Source organism: Schistocerca gregaria, chromosome X (assembly GCF_023897955.1).
Source record: "Schistocerca gregaria isolate iqSchGreg1 chromosome X, iqSchGreg1.2, whole genome shotgun sequence".
NCBI classification, from domain to species: domain Eukaryota; kingdom Metazoa; phylum Arthropoda; class Insecta; order Orthoptera; family Acrididae; genus Schistocerca; species Schistocerca gregaria.
The window spans coordinates 795775032-795793715 of record NC_064931.1 but is presented as its reverse complement, the minus strand read 5'-3'; positions in this window follow the sequence as shown (position 1 = coordinate 795793715).

The following is an 18684-nucleotide window of genomic DNA, read 5'->3' as shown; positions in this document are numbered from 1 at the left end:
GAGAGTGTGGCAGACATGATACACGAGTTGGGATGGAAGTCATTACAGCATAGACGTTTTTCGTCGCGGCGAGACCTTTTTACGAAATTTCAGTCACCAACTTTCTCTTCCGAATGCGAAAATATTTTGTTGAGCCCAACCTACATAGGTAGGAATGATCATCAAAATAAAATAAGAGAAATCAGAGCTCGAACAGAAAGGTTTAGGTGTTCGTTTTTCCCGCTCGCTGTTCGGGAGTGGAATAGTAGAGAGATAGTATGATTGTGGTTCGATGAACCCTCTGCCAAGCACTTAAATGTGAATTGCAGAGTAGTCATGTAGATGTAGATTATGTGACGTTAATGGACGCGCTTTTCGAGGGTAGAGTTTACGGACTCTTTATAAGGTCGGTGTCCAAGCCCCTCGGTGTCTTTTTCAGCAGTAAGGCAGTCGGTTGGTCTTCAGTTGATGATTCGATATGAATGTGTAACCGGTGGTCCAGACCCTCTCTTTGGGTGTTTGAAATCTCTCGCATTCCATGGGACTCAGAAATATTCTAGCACTTTTTGGATTCTGATTAATTCTGCAGTATTCAATTTAGTCTCAGATCAGGTTTAGGGACTTCAATTAAATTCCTTAACTGATAACAGTGAATATCTGTGCCGGTTAGTCAGTTTATTGGTGAGGGTACGTCAGTGAATTTATGGCTCTGAATACAGTTTGATGTTTTCCAGGTAACTTATTAATTTATTAAATTTATGATGTGGTGTTTGTCGCCATTAAGGGCACCAGTTTATTAATTCAACGCAATAACTTACGTTGATCACCAGCCAATAGTTTAATGATTGATTAATAAGACAATTAAACTATAAGTTAAATCTTAAGTCATCTGTAGTTGGATGCTTGATTTATAGCAGCACCTACATCAGCCTAGCAGAGGTAAGACATATGACCAGTCGTCGGTAAATATTTTACAGTTTTATTTAAATTTAGTGCGCAGCAGCTTAGGAAGAAGGCTGCCTCTAGACAAACGTAGAGAGAGAGAGAAAACATGTTTTAGTAACTGTCAAAATCAAAAGATTTGTTACTAACCTACTATGCGTTGATTCTGTGTCTCTTCCTTTTCTTCTATAGCAGTCCTCAGAATGTTTTCTAGTGCAGGTGCTTTTCTATCGCAGTGAGGATATTCTTGTATAGATATCTGTCGTTTGGTGATCCATGTTGTGTTTAATTTATGTGAACACCGCTATGAAATTATGTATAAATTCTTAGTTACCTAACAAACAAACAGACATTTCCAAATCTCCTACAAAAAATTTCATATCATTCCCATGAGCCGTCCACAGAAATTAAGACACATCATAGGCACCCAACCTGTGTATATTGAGCCAGCAGTAAAGGAAACAAAAGAAAAATTCGGAATTGGTATTAAAATCCATGGAGAGGAAATAAAAACTTTGAGGTAAGCCGACGACATTGTAATTCTGTCAGAGACAGCAAAGGACTTGGAAGAGCAGTTGAAGGGAACGGACAGTGTCTTGAAAAGAGGATATAAGATGAACATCAACAAAAGCAAAACGAGGATAATGGAATGAAGTCGAATTAAGTCGGGCCATGCTGAGGGAATTAGGTTAGGAAATGAGACACTTAAAGTAGTAAAGGAGTTTTGCTATTTGGGGAGCAAAATAACTGATGATGGTCGAAGTGGAGAAGATATAAAATGTAGACTGGCAATGGCAAGGAAAGCGTTTCTGAAGAACAGAAATTTGTTAACGTCGAGTATAGATTTGAGTGTCAGGAAGTCGTTTCTGAGAGTATTCGTATGGAGTGCAGCCATGTATGGAAGTGAAAATTGTACGATAAATAGTTTGGACAACAAGAGAATAGAAGCTTTCGAAATGTGGTGCTACAGAAGAATGCTGAAGATTAGATAGGTAGATCACACACCTAATGAGGAGGTATTCAATAGAATTGGGGAGACGTTTGTGGCACAACTTGACTAGAACAAGGGATCGGTTGGTAGGACATATTCTGAGGAGTCAAGGGATCACAAATTTAGTATTGGAGGGTAGCGTGGAGGGTAAAAATCGAAGAGGTAGACCAAGAGATGAATAGACTAAGCAGATTCAGAAGGATGTAGGTTGCAGTAGGTACTGGGAGATGAAGAAACTTTTACAGGATAGGGTAGCATGGAGAGCTGAATCGAACCAGTCTCAGGGCTGAAGACCACAACAACAACAACATTCAGTAGGAAGCTACATAAATCTAAACAAACCGTGAGCAGATATGGTTCCCTCATTACAGTCTTCGCCTTTTTAATTTTGTACACTCCTGGAAATTGAAATAAGAACACCGTGAATTCATTGTCCCAGGAAGGGGAAACTTTATTGACACATTCCTGGGGTCAGATACATCACATGATCACACTGACAGAACCACAGGCACATAGACACAGGCAACAGAGCATGCACAATGTCGGCACTAGTACAGTGTATATCCACCTTTCGCAGCAATGCAGGCTGCTATTCTCCCATGGAGACGATCGTAGAGATGCTGGATGTAGTCCTGTGGAACGGCTTGCCATGCCACTTCCACCTAGCGCCTCAGTTGGACCAGCGTTCGTGCTGGACGTGCAGACCGCGTGAGACGACGCTTCATCCAGTCCCAAACATGCTCAATGGGGGACAGATCCGGAGATCTTGCTGGCCAGGGTAGTTGACTTACACCTTCTAGAGCACGTTGGGTGGCACAGGATACACGCGGACGTGCATTGTCCTGTTGGAACAGCAAGTTCCCTTGTCGGTCTAGGAATGGTAGAACGATGGGTTCGATGACGGTTTGGATGTACCGTGCACTATTCAGTGTCCCCTCGACGATCACCAGAGGTGTACGGCCAGTGTAGGAGATCGCTCCCCACACCATGATGCCGGGTGTTGGCCCTGTGTGCCTCGGTCGTATGCAGTCCTGATTGTGGCGCTCACCTGCACGGCGCCAAACACGCATACGACCATCATTGACACCAAGGCAGAAGCGACTCTCATCGCTGAAGACGACACGTCTCCATTCGTCCCTCCATTGACGCCTGTCGCGACACCACTGGAGTCGGGCTGCAAGATGTTAGGGCGTGAGCGGAAGACGGCCTAACGGTGTGCGGGACCGTAGCCCAGCTTCATGGAGACGGTTGCGAATGGTCCTCGCCGATACCCCAGGAGCAACAGTGTCCCTAATTTGCTGGGAAGTGGCGGTGCGGTCCCCTACGGCACTGCGTAGGATCCTACGGTCTTGGCGTGCATCCGTGCGTCGCTGCGGTCCGGTCCCAGGTCGACGGGCACGTGCACCTTCCGCCGACCACTGGCGACAACATCGATGTACTGTGGAGACCTCATGCCCCACGTGTTGAGCAATTCGGCGGTACGTCCACCTGGCCTCCCGCATGCCCACTATACGCCCTCGCTCAAAGTCCGTCAACTGCACATACGGTTCACGTCCACGCTGTCGCGGCATGCTACCAGTGTTAAAGACTGCGATGGAGCTCTGTATGCCACGGCAAACTGGCTGACACTGACGGTGGCGGTGCTAGCGCCATTCGACGGCCAACACCGCGGTTCGTGGTGTGTCCGGTTTGCCGTGCGTGTGATCATTGCTTGTACAGCCCTCTCTCAGTGTCCGGAGCAAGTATGGTGGGTCTGACACACCGGTGTCAATGTGTTCTTTTTTCCATTTCCAGGAGTGTATTTTTCTCAACTAACATCTAACTTATAAACTGAAATGATCATCAGAAGTATATATATTTAAATGTGTACACATATGGAGGGGAGGGGGAGGGGGTGGGAAGACGGGAACAACACAGACGAAACACATAACCATGGCTAGTATGGTGTCTGTCATTCAAAACACCATCCAGTCGTCTGGGGAATTGATAAATACCATTCTCCCTGTAAATTAGTGGCAAGGTAAGACAACGATAATGGAAGTGGATGCCACTAATATTGTGATCTGGTGACTGTGGTGATCAGGAGAGATGTGGTACTTCATCATAGTGTTAACTAAAACAGTTTTGGACGATGTGAACTGCGTGAACAGGGGGCCTGTCGTCTTCGTACGTATGTGTACGTCTGCTTACATCACTATTGGGATACAACCATTTGTAACATGGGATTGACCTGACGAGCCAAAATGTTGACACAATCCACGCCTTGGCAGTCATGTAGCCTTACAGAGTAGCCACGTAGCCCAGGGAAAACCACGACAGGGCTGCCCATCTCATTACTGAAACACTGCCATGTTTCACTTTTGAGACGTAAACTCGGCCAGACTTCGGAAATAGTGCGAATGAACACTCATCCGACCAAATGATGTTCTTCCACTGCTCCATAGTCCTGGTATGATGACTTCACCGCCGTCTTTTCCTATTACGGGCATTTGCAGCACTGATCTGTGGTTTTGAAATTCAAGCTTGCCCTGCACTTCCATGCTTCTGGAAGCCCCTTCTTATTGTTTGGCTACTAATGGGGTTCTCGAGTGACTTCTGTTGTGTGATCCTGCCCACTCTTCTAGTATAGGGTGCCGAGGAAGCTGTATTCTCCAATAGCTAGACAACATTCAAGCAATTCTTATTAATAGAGTTTATTACAGTAAGTTAATATGACAATACTTGACTTTACCTTTCTACAAAAAGGTGATGCAAGCAATTGGCGACATGCAAAGAATCAGTGTCCTTTGTCGTGTACAATTTCCATGGAAGTATTGTATATAGATCACAAGTCACAGCTAAATCGTTGGATCACGGCTCGTCTTCTATTGCGGCTCTTCTAGTGCCCATCTTCTAGTCTGTTAGCGCAGTGAAGACTAGCTGGAGCGGCGCTTATATTCTTTTCGTATAGGTGCCACTCCTGTCGTCTCTCTCGTGACTGACGGTCATTGATGATGATTGTGACGAAAAGTAACGAGATGACAGTTGCAGATGTTCCTGCATAACATCAAGCGCCTGCACGTCGGCCTGGAACGATACAGCAGAGAAGGCTGTGAGACGACGTCAGCCAAGAGAATGCTGAATGCAAGCATGCAAACGTACATGTATTATGTTGCACAGATGCCAGAGGGCAGTTTGTGGCATGGAGGTCCACTCCCTTTGCACTTGGTAGGTCAATCCAGGGACGGTTAATGCTGATTGTGGATGATGCTGGAATTGTCATCTGATGATGCCCCATACGTGCTCGATTGGAGACAGACCTGGTAGTCGAGCTTTGCTTGACACTCTGTACAGCATATTGAGCTACAAAGGCGGGATGTGGGCGAGAGTGTAAGGTGGCAGAATAAATGAAGATCAGTTTCGCAGCTTACATACATCGTAATGGGAAGGTGAATATGACATCTAATTTACTTAGGCAGATTTGCCTTGAGGTATGTAATGCAAAAGGGATGACACTCAATCGACCGTGTTAACGCACCACTCGTACGTAAATCATGTCAATGAGCAGAAGGTGAAACAAGCAGCGAGAGGAAACGTTTTTTGTGGAAGCCAGCACGGCTAGATGCAAAGACCGCTCCCAAGGAGGCACCACAGAAAGCTCTTAAGGGGGCACACCCCGCAATGGGTCAGCGACCGGATAGGTGGCGCATACTGCAGGGAGAGTAATGAACTGCCAGAAGTAAGACAGAAAGAAGTTTTAAAAAACTGCGTTTCGGAATGCCAAAGGGATACGAACAAGACCAGTGACGCATTCAATCACGTGAACTGCAAGTGGAACACACGTGATAGACGCCTGTAACTTTTTAGGCGTCTGGAGCAAGCACAAAACGTCCGATTGGCGGAAACGCACCGGGAAGTAGTAAAGTGTCGAGATTGCGACGCAGTTTAATGGTAGGACCCTTGTCATTAGTAGAGAGAGTTTCCACAAAATAAGAGGAACGCTCCTATTGGTCAAAAGAAGCAGTGATGTGGAGAACAAAAGAACCCAGGTGGGGAGAGAGCTCAGCTACGAGAAAGACGAGAGTGAAATTTTCGGTGGACTCTTCTCTGAACCGGCGTAAAGTGCAGAACAGAGTGCATAACGCTCTGTATGACGCAGAGGAGAAATTTGTGTGAACACTGCGTTCACAGCGGCTGACCTCCAGCTAGAAATTAGCTGCAGCGTGATTGAGCTCCAACTGTGGAGAAACTAACCAGCCAGTTAGTAAATTGTTCTTGCAAGAACTGAGAGGGCATTGTAGTATGCACACTGCTCCAGCCATGCACATGTATATGGCCATAGTCTGAGACTAGGGATGAGTTCATGTTTTCTGGCATATTAAGAAACATAGGGAGAGTTTCTGCTGGAAAATTCAGCGAAGGTTTAAATAGTTTTATAGGAATTTCAGAGGATGAGTGCAGCCATGCAGATGACAACTCATCACAAGTAATGTAAATACCACTTGCAGAGGTGTAAACTTGTTGGTTAACCAGCTTGCGTCCACTGTAAACTAGAGTATCGTTTGGTAATCCTTTGCTCAACTTGTCACAAAACTAACCATCCTCTGCAGACTTGATTGTCATCCTAAAAATAGTACGGAACTTTGAACTGGAATCGGATGATTTATCGTAGTACTGGCCAACATCATAACATAATCATGAGAATAATTTTGTAAAGAGACATCTAATTAAAATTTAATATAATTATGTTTACGATTATTTAACTTTCTAAGAGTTAAAATTTAATACTGTTGTGTTTAGGATTAGTTCACTTTCAGAGCCCGAGATGCGTCATTTTGAGAACTGTCTTAACATTGTCACATCGTAAACTGTGTAAAGGCGTATATTTCCGTGACCAAATTCCAGTATAGTTTACACAGCTGTGTTCAGCCATATAATAAGAAACCGCCTAACCATAACCTTACAGATGGTGACCCTGCCAGGATGGCAGTTGGTCTGCCTGGATGGCAATTAGTCAAATTAGAAAGGTAAATTAAAATTTTGAAACGTTTTTCCTTTTTTGTTTCGTTGTTTTTGTGATGAGGTTACCAAAAGTATGTAAATTTATAGTGGTCAGAATACAGTAAATGTGTGATCCAAAATGTGGAAAAGTTGTATTAACAAGTAGGATAACGTTGTTGATTATGTAAAAGTAGCTTTTGCATGACTGTGCTGGCGCGCGCGAAATTTTTCACGGCGTTGTTGAGTTGGGTTGAAATTCCACAAACAGTGAACAGCGTTGATAATGATTTGTACATACTCTAAGAAGCTTTCTATGATATTTTGGAAACATGTAAGGTCATATAACTTGATGTTGACGAGAGCGCAAGCTCGCGCAATTCGAGAAAGACGGAGGTTAGACGGTCGGAGATGGCGGAAGAAGGGAAATTATTGCAGAAAGGGCAAACAGACAAACAGAAGATCTTGACAAGATAGAGACTGATGTACAACAAAAAGTATCGAGTGTGAGTCACGGAAAGGAGCGTAGTGATAATGCAGAGGGAATGGTGGTAGTTTCACGATTGGTATCACAGCCTGAGAATTCACAAAAGCAAACAAATGATGGAGCTAGTGGGTCAAAAGTAGAATCAGAGGACGAACAACTTCAGTACGTCGAACCAAATATTCTAATTCTAAACCATATGGGACAGTTTCTAACAGAAAGAATGTGTGTAAGTGCGTCCGTACTATGTACAGAAGTCGGTGAGACGCAACGTGAAAGACGCGAACGGCAAAATTTACATCAAATAGTGACGATAGCGAAGAGGCAGATAGTGTGTTCGCAATATTGAAGCAATTCACTATGGTCGTAAGGCAAACAAACGAAGGGTTAGCAGACTTGAAAACAGAAACGACGAATTTAAAAACAGCAACAGCATGCGAGGTTATCGGCAACCAATGCTGCCTTACATGGTCTTAAATGTGAAACGTATGCTGGATTCTAAAATGTCCGCGAAAATTAACAAAAATGAACAGTTCAGTGAAATCCGGAGAGAGGCGAGAGACTCGATCGAGCTTATACAATCGTTAATGGCTGACCAAAAGAAGATGCGCTCTGACGTTGACCAGGAGCAGGATGCAGTGTCTAACGTCAATCAAAGAGAGGAAAAGTTAGCATGTAAGACGTCTGGTAAGGCGCAACAAATCGTGGAAGAGCTCAGTGTCAGAAAACGTGTCACGCGAGCCGCATTAAAGAGATTCGACACACGCATTGAAAACATAGTATCGAAAAATCAGAAACAGTGTGAACAGCTTCGTACAGATCTGAAACAGTGTATCGACAGCAGTACAGAAAGTAGTAGTGAGGCAACGGAATCGGTAGTATCATCCGACATAGTGGTGGACAGAAATCCAGAAGTAAACAAGTCAGTTGTGCAGTCTTCCGTAGCAGTAGCGGAAACACAAAAAAGGCATGAGATTCCAGTTGTGTATCCACAAGAGGTTGCCTCAATGATTACAGAAACGAAACAGAATAGGAAAAGAACAGTTAACACAGCTGAGCGAAGCAGGTAATCTGCGGTCACAGCTGACAATGAATCAAGAAAAGGTTAACACGCCCTTTCCCACAGAGCAACAGCCGACCTGAACGTACGCGAGTGACGCGAGAACAGAGCAAGTTACGGCGACACATGTACCAGCTTCGCAATTGACAAGCGATAGTATCATAGGCTACAGACCCCAAGTCAATATGGCAAATAGGAAGGTAAAACACTGATACAGTAAAGGGAAATTTAACCGAATCGTTCAGTCCGGTATACGAAGAACGGTACGGTTTAGATAACTGCACACCAGTGTGTAGGTACGATGCTAGATGGGACGTAAACATGTCATCCCAATACATAAATGTGGTAGAACGAATACAAGAAAACATGACACAGTTGAAGGGAACGGATAATGTTGAGAAAACACAAATGCTCTGTGGTGGAATAGAGAAATTTGATAATGATCACTTTTTGACAGTCAGAAAATTACAACATTACAAAGAAAGTGGGAACGGCTAGCACCCACGAACGTTTATAATTCAATTCCAGATCTGTTTTCCAGAACATTGGCCGCTCAGACATAAACTAGACTTCATTTGTGGCCATACAACGGCGCAATAGCGGAAACCATGCAAAGAGTAGCTGTAAACTGTCAATCATATGAGCAATTTAAATCCGCATTCTTGGAGCGATATTGGTCCACGGAAAACCAAAACAGAATAAAGTATGAATTGTTACAGAAAGAGATATTCGAAAATTCAGGAGAAAAGGAAGTGGTTAGATTTTTGGAAGAAATGACAAAAAAGAATCAGTGTTTAGATAATCCATACAGTGATGGCGAACTGATACGAATGTGCACAATGAAGTTACCGTTACGTTATCAGCAGTCATTGATTGGTAGAGGAGGATATAATATACAAGCATTTAAAGAGATGTTAAGAGAACCTGAATTCATCTTCAGTGAAGATGAGGCGAAGAAACAACGTGCAGTCAGAGAAAACAATGGTAGGGGGAATAACAGCAACCGATCAGGCCTCAATAATAATTATAATGGCAATGATGACGTAGGAAAAGGTAATTGTTTTGGGAGGAGTGGCAAACGCCCATGGGATAACAATAATACCTATTGTTTTTTAAACTCACAGAGGTCTAATAATAGTTATGGTTTTGGTGGGCCGCGGAATTAGAATAATGGATTTTGTCCTAGAAACTACAGTGGTAACTATGATCCGAGATATAATCCCCGTGCAAACGAAGCCGGAAGGTTTAGAGGTTTTCAAGAACAAAATCCAAGTTATTCAAGTGGAAATGGAATGGCCAGAACGCAGAAAGGTTGGAAAAATCAAGCTTCATCAGGACGAAACACGCGAAATGTACCGGTACAGGAAGTCGAACTGAGGCCACCAAACCCAGGTAAAAGACAGAATTGAGCAGATGAACGGTACGAAGACCAGTCACAAGTGATTTAATGGAATAATGAAGTTAATTATATAATTAAATATGTAAATAGACTTAGTTTTAAAAATGGTTCAAATGGCTCTGAGTACTATGGTACTTAACATCTGAGGTCATCAGTCCCCTAGAACTTAGAACTACTTAAACCTAACTAACCTAAGGACATCATACATATTCAATGCCCGAGGCAGGATTCGAACCTGCGACCGTAGCCGTCGCGCGGTTCCAGACTAAAGCGCCTATAACTGCTCGGCCACACCGGCCGGCAGCCTTAGTTTTAATGAGCAAGATTCTGAAGTAGGTTTAGCGAACAATCGGATACAAACACCAGCATGCTGCGATTCCATTGACTGGGAATCGACCGATGATAAGGAACAGAAGTTATTAACGGTGAATATAGACAGTAGCACAAAAACTGATGATAACCAAATTGTAAAACATGTATCTCGTTTATATGAAACCGAGATAAATAGAATGCCAAGAGGATAAACCACCATTGATAACACCAATAGTGATACCTAAGGCAAATGACATATATAGGACAGTAACATATGAAGAAGTAATACAGGCGTTTAATAAAGATAATGGGAAAATAACTTCGTCCCAAAGTATTCAGATGACAGGTGTTAAAAGTAACGAGGACAATAAAGTAACGGTAATAAACCAAACGGACAGGCTGGCCCAACACATTGACAGGTTAACCTATGACTCGATCGAGGAGGCATTAGTGCATGAAAATGAAACCAAAGTTCGTCATAAGGTGCAACCGATCGTTCGGATTGAGGTAGGTGGAACGCTTGTAGACGACATTCTTTATACGGGAAGCGAAACGACGGCGATTTCGGAAGAACTTTTTGAGAAATGTAACGCTGAACAGGCACTACCACTGTTAAGGACAAAACGTGTTAAAGACAAAGGACTGATCATGGGTGCGTTGAAGGTGATTAGTAGACAAACTTGGGTAACTTTTTCATGTCAGTGGTATGAAATAGAGGCGAACATGGTAATTGTGCCAAAACTCTCGGTACCCATTATCACAACAGCCGATTTCATGGGTCAAAATCGTGTTACACTTAACATGGACGAAGGGTATATGATGCTCGGGAAGGTGCGTCTTAGTTTTGAAGAGGAACTCAGACAGGGTGAGATGCCAGGGGCTTACAAACAATTGACTATGCAACTGGATCAGTATCAATCGGACGAGCGACAGCCACGATATAGGAGGGCGAAAGAAACAATACCTGTAGATGACGAGGTAATGGCAGAAATTTATCAAGAGATCGATAATTAGTTGCGACAAATGAGGGATATTTCAGATGCAGACAAAGCCGACTTAGAAAGAGCATTACGACAATATGCTGAGGTATTTCTACCAAAACCCGGTGCCATTAGGAATTTTCAATACGAATTCCAGGTTCTTTAGAAGCCTTACACTATTCCACTGTGCTATCGAAGACAAGTATTCTTAGAATTACATAAGGTGCTATAAGATGACATTATTGAAACTTCAACCTCAACATACAACAGTCCCTTGCAAATTGTAGATGAGGAGGATGGGAGTATTAGGTAAGTCATTGATGCAAGACAGATGAATTCCATTATCGTTCCTGAGAACGATCTCCCAGAAAAATTGGAAGAGCTGTTAAAAGAAGTTCTTTGGAGCTAAGATTTTCTCATCCCTTGATTTGAAAGCTAGTTTCTGGCAAACAGAAGTAACTCCGGAATGTAGAAAGTATACAGCTTTTATCGCATTTGGACGAAGTTATTAATTCAAAAGGCTCCCTTTCGGACTGAACATATCCTCTGCTCCTTTTATAAGAGGTTTAGGGACTGTGTTGGACAAAGAACTCCAACAGCGAATCACCTGTTATGTTGGAGACATTTTTGTAGCAGAGCCATCATAACAACTCCATAATGAGGTGCTTGACAAATTGCTAAGGACATTAAAAGAATATGGAGTAACCGTAAACATAGTGAAATCCAGTTTTGGGAATAAAAAGGTCGAATTTTTAGGCCATGTTATCACTGAACAGGGAATTGAACCTAATCCTAACAGAAACAGCATGCCATACAGAACATAGGCACTCCATATAATAGAAAGACGCTGCGTGGGTTCTTGGGACACATTAACTTTTACAAAATATTCATTTGGATAAAATCCCTTGCTACCCCACGTTTATGTGCGTTAACTACCAAAAAGATGACCAAGCGGAACAGGAGTTCCGATAACTAAAAAGGTCACTGTTAAAGGCACCACTTTTAGCACATCCCGGTTTAACGAAGGAATTCTGCATGGCAACCGACAGTGCGAAAACAGGCTTGGGTGTAGTACCCTTTCAATAATATGAGGAAGACGGACAACGGATGAGAAAGAGAATAACTTTTGCTAGTCGAGTCCTCACAAAATGTGAAAAAAATATTCAGTCACCGAGTTAGAAGCCGCAAATGATTCAACGAGTTCTCCTCCTCAAAATATTGTGAGCCCTACTATCGTGGAATCGAAAAGTTACCCCATAGTTGGCAGACTTTTGTAAATAGTGAAGGAGAATATATTTTGATGACTAAAGTCTATGTCATGTGTATCTGTTGTGTTTATTAAACTTAGTGGAAAATGCTACCAACGTATGCACTAACCCAATAGCTACTTCCCAAGGTCGGTGAGACTGATAGCGCGAAGGTTGCTCGGGGTCTGACGGCAATGAGTGACAGAGTGACTAAGCAGAGAGCGGAACAGCGGAAGCCAGACAGCTCACAGTATTAAGTCATTCCGTCATATCTGCCCAACCCACACCGGCACAAATATGCAGCAACCGAACAGCTGAATTCTGAATCATCGAGGTTGAGGAAACCCTGATGTTAGCCCGCATGACATTCCAATGAATGTGTTCGTGCCTGTCATCTTCCTTATGCACTCGTAAATGACGTAAGATGTGGGGAGCTATGATTCTAAGCAAGCTAGTTAGATAACGAGTTCGCTGTTGAGTTCAGTGCAATTGCCCTGTTTTCTGACTTAAGCCAACGAATATGTTGTACACTTGATTTAATAAAAACGTAGAAAATCTTAAATGGAACGTGAATTCGACTCTTATTTTACTGAAGAGCTAAATTATAAATTTATAAAATTATTGGAGCAAATTTGTTATACTCCTGTGACAGTAAGAACTGGTCACATATGTCATTTTATATCATGGCCTTAAAAAAAAATTAATACCAGAATAATGAAATTCTGAATTACTTAGCACGAAAAATTGTAGTAATTATTAGAACAAATTAATGATAATATCAAATGGTCACCATAAGATATTTTCATTTCTGTAGAGCTTAACAATGACCAAAGAAAGGGGAAGGTATCGGTTGCGAGCTCTCAACAGGAATTATGCTGCCACTTTCCGGGAATGATTTTGGAAAATCATACAAAAGTCCATATCAGAATGGGGTGCTCACAAAACCAAATCTTATGTGAACGGTAGTTTTTCCTATCTTTATTCAGCGTAGTGAAACAAAGAATTTAACACCATCAAACAAACATGAGGATTCATAAACACACAATACTTCTCCCCTGGGATTCATTTTAATGGATTACAGTCACGTTACAAAATGTATAGGACCTGAAGAGTTACTAAAAGGAATTGAGGGATTTTTTTGGGAGAAAAGCCTTCCGCATGGTACTGCAAGCTTGATGTTGTCTCTAATAGCCTTCATTTTTTGGGGACATCTGTCGTAACTGACTGTTGTAGAGGTAGGAAGGAAGATTGGGTTTAAAGCCCCGTCGACATCGTGGTCATTAGAGACGGTTCACAAGTTTGGATTATGTTAACGGTGGGAAGGAAGTCGGTCATGGCCTTTCAAAGGAATCGTCCCCGCATTTACCTGGAGTGATTTGTGCCAATCACATTTTGTTTAAACTTTAATTTTCTTGGCCAAATATGTCTCAAACCACCTGTTTCATCGTCTGAGGATTCTTATTTTATTGAAATTAAAAGAAAAGGCACAATATCTTGTATTTTACAGTCGTGGGTGCAATAACTGCTGTAAGTTCTTTTTGAAACACTTGTTAATCAGCTGCACGTCACTGCAGTACACTTAGTATTGCTGCCCGTAACAGCAAAATCTGCACTTATCACTGCGCCACATCACATGGTCCGAGAAATATAAGTTCTGTGTTACGTCAATAGTTGGTCTGAAAATGGTTACTAATCAGAGTGTAGCTCTGTTATCGTAGTAGGAAGCCTATACAGAGATCTTCGTTCACAGACATTGTCTGGCTGTCCATATACTTTAGAAAAATATTGCAGAAAATATTTAAATAAAGCGAGGCTTAGAGTGTTACGAGTGAAAGTAGTACTTAACATTTGTTATAAGTATAAATCTGAGATAACAATGCATACGCAACTAACATTATTCGTAATCGGTATTGTCTGCCATTGAAACACTTTCCAATGTAGTAAAGTCATTGAGATGCCGGTTTTGGCAGTCTCTCGATATTAGTGACTAATAGAGATATGAAAAAGTCTGACAAATACTAAAGGTTGTGACCGGCAAAGAATGGAGAGTTGGCTTTTGCATCAATTTTCTTCATTAAAATCTCAAAGTTTTATTTCTAAGTGATAATCTTTGCCAAATATAGCTGTTACCATAGGTGGGACAGCCAGACCTTTTTTTAGGATAAACCATGACGATAGGTCAAATAAGCTAGAAGCAATAAGTGTAACAGGAATACCAAACGAGTGGTTCCAACATTACTTGGGAAAATTGTGGCATAGGTAGACATAGATCACACATCCGCAGATGAAAAATTTTTAGTGATACAAACAAGAAACATATAAACATTGGTTTTCCTCAGAGGGGTGTATTGGCTCCAGTTCTGTTCTTAACACACAGCTCCCCTATCGATGCCGTTTTATGCCACTCACAATGTGATGTCTGACATTCAAAAACCACACTCAAGATTGTCATATTTTTTCGCTCACAATGCACAAATTGTTAGCCCTACGGAAAACGTTAACAATTTTTTGTAGTAAATTCAATGTAGGTAACGTTTTTACTGGTATATGTTTTCGCCAGACGTCGTAGTTTTCGAGTTATTCAAGAAAAACTTACATAAGTGAGCTTCAGATTCCACTTCCAGACTCAGCTCTCACCAGTCAGGATTTCTAATATGTCGCTAGTGGCGCCCCCTCCTACCACAGCACAAAAATTTCCAACTACAGAACTGTTCCCGATATTTGGCCTTTTTTGGTCTCTACTGACTGGACTATTACGCCATCAGCATAGTCGGCTATTTCGTTAACATTATTAATTTAAACGTGCCCGTGAAGGTAATGAATGAAAAACGACTTTCGTAAACGCTACGCTAAAACTAATCACGTCTACAATTCGATCCAAACTTAACCCTTAAAAGCACAGTGGTTTCGTAGTCAGATATCCTGACGAATACAACGATGTAATTGTTTATTTTATGCTATTAAATTAACAAAAAAGTTAGATAAAATTAACAAAAAAGACAATTTTACAATTTTCGAGAGTTCGATTAAGCCGGTAGTGTACTAAGATCAATCAATGAAGACCAAAAAAGGTCGAATGTGGGAAATAAACGACCAGTCGCAAGTTTTTGTACTGTGGTAGGAGGGAGTGGCATGAGTGACATACTAGAAACCCTGACCGGTGTGGGCTTAGTGTCTCTGAAGCGAACGACATTCCGTCAATTTAATACATAATCATTGCAAAATACTAAGACGAATTCTTTAGAGAAGAATAGAAAATCTGGTACACAGGGTTGTAGCCTTTCCTCGATGTTATTCAATCGGTGTATGGTGCAACCAGTAAAGGAAACCAAAGAAAAATTTGGAGCAGAAACTAAAGTTCAGGGAGAAGAATTAAAAACTTAGAGATTTGCCGATGACATCGTAATTCTGTCAGAGACAGCAAAGGACTTGGAAGAGCAGTGAGCGGAACGGACAGCGTCTTGGAAAGAGGATACAAGATGAACATCAACAAAAGGAAATCAGGTTACGCTAATGGAATTAGATCACGAAACGAGACAATGATAATAGTAGACGAATTTTGGTATTTGGGCAAAGTAATAGCTGATTACGGCAGATGGAGATAGGATGTAAAATGCAGGCTGGTAAAGGCAAGAAAAGCCTTTATGAAGAACGGAAGTTTGTCAAAATCGAATATAGATTTAAATGTTAGGAAGTATTTGCTGAAGATATTTGTCTGGAGTGTTGCCATGTACAAAAGTAAAATTGGACGATAAACAGTTTAGACAAGAAGAAAGTAGAGGCTTTTGAAATGTAGTATTACAGAGGAATGCTGATGATAGATGGGCAGATCGAGTATCAAGCAACTAACGAGGTGGTACTGATTAGAATTGGGAGACAATGAATTTGTTGGACAACTTGACTAAACAAATAGGTCGGTTGATAGGACACATTATGAAACATCAGGGGACCACCAGTTTAATTTTGGGGGACGTGTTTGTGAGGGGGGGAGGGAGGGGGGAGAGGAATTGTAGAGGGAGATCAAGAGATGAATAAAGTAAGTGACTGATGACCATAGATGTTAAGTTCCATAGTGCTCAGAGAGCCAATAAAGTAAGCAGTTTCAGAAGCATGCAGACTGCTTAGTTATTCTGAGATGAAGAGGCTTGAACAAGATAAAGTTGCATGGAGAGTTCCATCAAACCATTCTTCAGCCTTAAGCCAACAACTGACAAAGCTCGTCTGAAAATCGAATATAATTTCGATAAATGCATGACATATTAAAGTCAGTGTCAATTCATTTTTACAGGGAGACATTGTTGAAGAAACTATAATGGTTCCCAGTTAAAACGATTTCGTGGTTAAAAAGTATTGTATTTGAAAAGTTGAGTCCATATTTGTTTAAAATCTCAGCAGAATAAGTTATTCCACTTGGCCAGAGCCATTGCATATGACAAAACCTGGAAGATAGAGACAAATAATCAGATGATTCCAGCATATTATTTGATAGTACACTGTGTTCTTTAGAATAACTTTACTATCTGACTGTCCCTTGTTTCACTTCTGGAGCGTGATCCACTAATATACTGTAATAAAAACGTAAAGTAATCGCCACGAGTTAGAAGTAAGCGTTTTTCGTAAGAAGTTACTCCATCAGGGAGGAGTAACTGTGAATTTCCCTTTGTGCACTTTTGGTTTCTATTTGCTTTTAGTTTCGTGAGATTAAAAAGAAAAAGAAAATTATACAACTGTATTGTTGTGTATCTGAGTTTGCTGATAGAGGTGCGCTTTGTTGTAGACACACTTCATTTACCATACAAAATAACCTTACCTTCTGTGTTGCATAAAATTTCCTAGAAACCATGTTCAGTTTTATAGTGTGTAATATGTAGCAGTAATGGTTTGCAATTCAAGAAACTGAATGCATATGAAAGGTTATTTTAATTAATTTTTGCTTACATGGAATAGCTACAACTTTGTTTTCGTGTGTTTATATATCAACACAATCGTGTCAGCTTGCTACAATGTTATTTCTTTGTAGTACAGAGAGCCTTAAAAAGGTCCAATATGAAATAGTGTAAAATAATAACTGTTCTGTACATATAATGGATTCCTAAAATTAATAGAAGAGGCTATTCACATACAATTGATCATTTTATCCCCAAAACAATTTTTCGTTCAGCAATTTGATTAGTAAGTTTCACTCTTCTGATTCTGGATCATTGTCTGTTTAATCTGGCCACCAGCTTTACTGACTTTTACTGTGAAGATTATAATGGGATGGGATATGGACACTACAAAGCGTGCATTGGCGTTGTCGCAGGGGCAGGGGCCCCGCCTGAGCTTCCCCCACCCTGTATCTTCTTCCACCACAACTGCCTCCCACTACTGTCTGTGTGCCCCCACTTCACGACTCCTCCTACAGTTCAGAAGAGCGCAGTTGCTATTTAGTTTGAGTGCGATCTCCGTGCATAGAGCGACTTCTCTTAGCTATTCGAGGAACGTGTCAGTGCTTTTCTCGTGCTCTGAACAGTTTATAGTATCAGTTGGATCATTCTACAGTGCATTATGTCGTCCCAGGTTGCCGAAGAACTAGAACCCAACGCGGTTATATGCTACTTCCCTTGGTTTCCGTACTATCTTAGATATCAGGTTGGGTTTCATACACTTGTTAACCCTCCTGAGACACAAGCGGATCCTTCTGTGACGGGTCAGTCTCAGCGCTTCATCAACGTTCAGCTGTACTTCCCAGATGGTTTTCTGTGGAATCTTGCAAACTTTGATGAAATGCCACATCACATTTCGTTTGAATACGGTGTGACACACGTCTTCCTTCGTCGACCTCATTTCCATCTACCAATGTACCCAGATTACCAACATGCAGCCCTGCTATTTTACCATCGCGTTCCAATTGACTTCCAGAGAGCTGTGATGTGGCAAGAACAACCTGATGCTCGTTTGGTTGTACACGACGTAAGCAGTCAGCCTGGGGAATTTATGATAATTGATGATACACTGTACGATGTCATTCCTCATTGTAATGAATGTAGTGAGTTTCATAACGAACCGGAACATATTCACACCGAACGACCACAAGGTGTTCCAAAACGCAAGCGTTCAAAGCAGTCCCACAAACAGTCTGGACGTTCACATCAGCGTCCTTCAAACTCGGAAATCACTATTCAACAGGACACATCGTATGGAGCTCAACGCCCAGCAAGTGAAAGTGTTGCCACAGACCCCAGTGAGTATAATAATGTCTATAAATCTCTTCAGTTAACAATTTAAGCATATTACACTACGCATTAACTAATGATGTCTTTGTAATACTTAC